This window comes from Panicum hallii, chromosome 1 (assembly GCF_002211085.1).
Source record: "Panicum hallii strain FIL2 chromosome 1, PHallii_v3.1, whole genome shotgun sequence".
Taxonomy (NCBI): domain Eukaryota; kingdom Viridiplantae; phylum Streptophyta; class Magnoliopsida; order Poales; family Poaceae; genus Panicum; species Panicum hallii.
The window spans coordinates 27719397-27721939 of NC_038042.1; positions in this window are offsets into that span (position 1 = coordinate 27719397).

Here is a 2543-nt window from a genome sequence, read left to right on the forward strand (position 1 = left end):
AAAGTGGTAAAAATAAGGGTATTTATGTGATTTTATAAAAGTACAAGTCCTTTTATGCAAATGTTTGATTTACAAAAGTAACTTTCAAATTTACTCAGGACTAAAGTGTAAAAGTGCAAGTCATCATGACATATCTATCCAATCATGATGACGAGTCTATCCCGTCATTATGACATGTCATAAATGTTTGCATTTAGGTCCTGAATTTTATAAAATTTCATTCTTTAGGACAAAAGCAATTCAAATCCGACTTTTGTTCAAAGATTCACGTGTAAAAATATAAGTTTTGAGTTTTTGAACTTGGGCCCTAAAGCAATGTTGTAGATCTTGAAAAACTCTCCAACTTTCATTTTGGGCATTTCTTCATTCGGGTTTTAAATCAACGGGAAATTTTGTTTTACAGACAGACCCTTGTAGTTTTCTATATTTACACAAAGGTCCTTGGGGAAATCTGTTCATCCTTTTCCTCTATTTCTTTTCTCCCCTGGCGTCTCTGTCTTATCCGTTCCTGCCGGCAGCAGCACTATCAAAGTTCTTTTTTCCCTCCTTCTTTTCTCTCTGTTCATCTCCTATTTGGCCTCCTCCTTCATTCACTGGCGTCTGCTTCTGTTTTTCTCTCTCTCCCGTCTACCCTCTCATCCAACCAAACAGCACAGGCAGCAGTAGCAAGCGGCTCCCAGGCGGGGCGTGCGGCTCAGCAGGCGGCGCTTGGCTAGCGGGCCGGCACAGACGCGCTGGGCGCTGGGGCGGAGGCCGGAGCAGGCATCGCGCGGCGCGTGGGCGCGGCCAGGCGCGGGCGCACGCGCGGGCAGGAAGGCGCCGGCGGAGCGGGCTCGGGCCGCAGAAGCTGGGCGGCCGGCCGCGGGAGGGCGGCGGCTCGGCTGGGCGCTGCGCGAGCGCGAGAGCCAGCGACCCGAGCGAGCGGCCGCGACCCGTGCGGCAGTGCGCGCGGGGGGGGGGGGGGGGGCGAGCGGCAGCAGGTGGGCGAGCAGCAGGCCCAGGCGGCGCGGCCCAAGTGGGGCGAACGGCGCGCGGGTGAAGTGCGCGCGAGAGCCAGGACGGCGAGTGCAGGCGTGGGCCCCGAGCGGTGTGTGGCCAGGCGAGTGAGCAGGCAGTGGGAGGAGCGGAGCGTGAGGATACAGACTGCGCTGGCGTGCGGCCTAGAGTAAGCACGGGTGGCCGGGCGAGCTAACGCAGGCAGGACGGCTCGCGAACGTGGAGGGCGCTGGAGATGCGGTTGGCGGCGCGCGCGTGAGTGGCTCGGCCGGAGCAGGAGCAGCATAAGCACGGCCGGAGGTGTGCGCGAACAGGAGCGCGTAGGCGCGGGTGTGGACGCTGCTCGCGCGGGAGGCGTGACGCTGACGCGTGAGTGGCACACGAGCCAAGCGGCGCTGGAGCGGTTCGCGGGCGGTGTAGGAGCGAACCTGAGCGACGCCGAGCGGGTGACGCGAGCGTGCGCGCGGTGACGCGCGAAAGCTGGCGATGTGTGCAAGTGTTGGGCGGCCAGAGCAGAGCGGGCCCATGAGCGCGAGCAGGCGATACTGAAGTGTGACGTGCCGAGCAGGCGATACTATTGTGCGAGATGCAGGAACGCGATGGCCGTCTCGAGGACGCAGCTCAGGTGTTCGACGAAATGTCGATACGCGTGGTGCTGGAGAACGCGAGGGTCCTGCTGTTGAGCGAGGCGTCAAGGGTGCAGGACGCCGTCGGGCGGATGTTGCAACGGCGTGCAGGAAGGTCGCACGTAGTGCGGGAGGTGCGGCGGTGCGACGATTCGGGGCAGACCCGCCCAGGGGGCAGTAGAGCCGCGCGTAGAAGACGTCGAAGGCCGTTGAGGAGAAAGCAGTGGACGAGATCAGGCGGCACTGTGAACTTTTCGTGGAGGGTTTGGAGGTGGTCAGGTGCAAGCAGACCATGGCCCTCGCAGAGGCAGAGAGGGCGAGTGTGGCGCGGCGAGGCGAAAGCGAAGGTCCGGACGGATTTGGACTAGCACGTCCACGGTTACGAGCGAGAGTGCTCTACCGGTGACCGGCTCGACTCGAGTCAGCAAGCGCGTGCATGTACAAGACAACAGGCCATCTTCCACCCACGGCAACCATCCCCGACAAATTTCTTCGTCATCCTCAGGATCTCATCATCGTCGAGCTCATCTTATCGTCGCCAATCCTATTCACCGCGGGAATTTACTTTCCGCGTATTCTTCTTCATAACCAAGGCTACCCCAAGGTTTGCCCTGATTCTCTGAATCTTCTTTATGCCGGCGACTCCTTTGCCGGAATATCGTCATTAACTTCCTGTTACCCGTTTTCCCGGACCAGGGACTTGATTGTTTCATTTTAGAAAGTTCTAGGGTGTTCTTTGAAAAATTTCCAAAGCTTTCTGTATTTCAGATCGATGAACTTCTACATTTTATAGATTTTCATAGGAAGTTCATAAAAATGTAAAATCAGTTTCGTTTGAAACCCTAAGTCAAAACCTATAAGTTTTATGTTGTGATCTTGAGTGGAAATCTTTGATGTGTGGTTTAGGTCAAATGTTAGGGA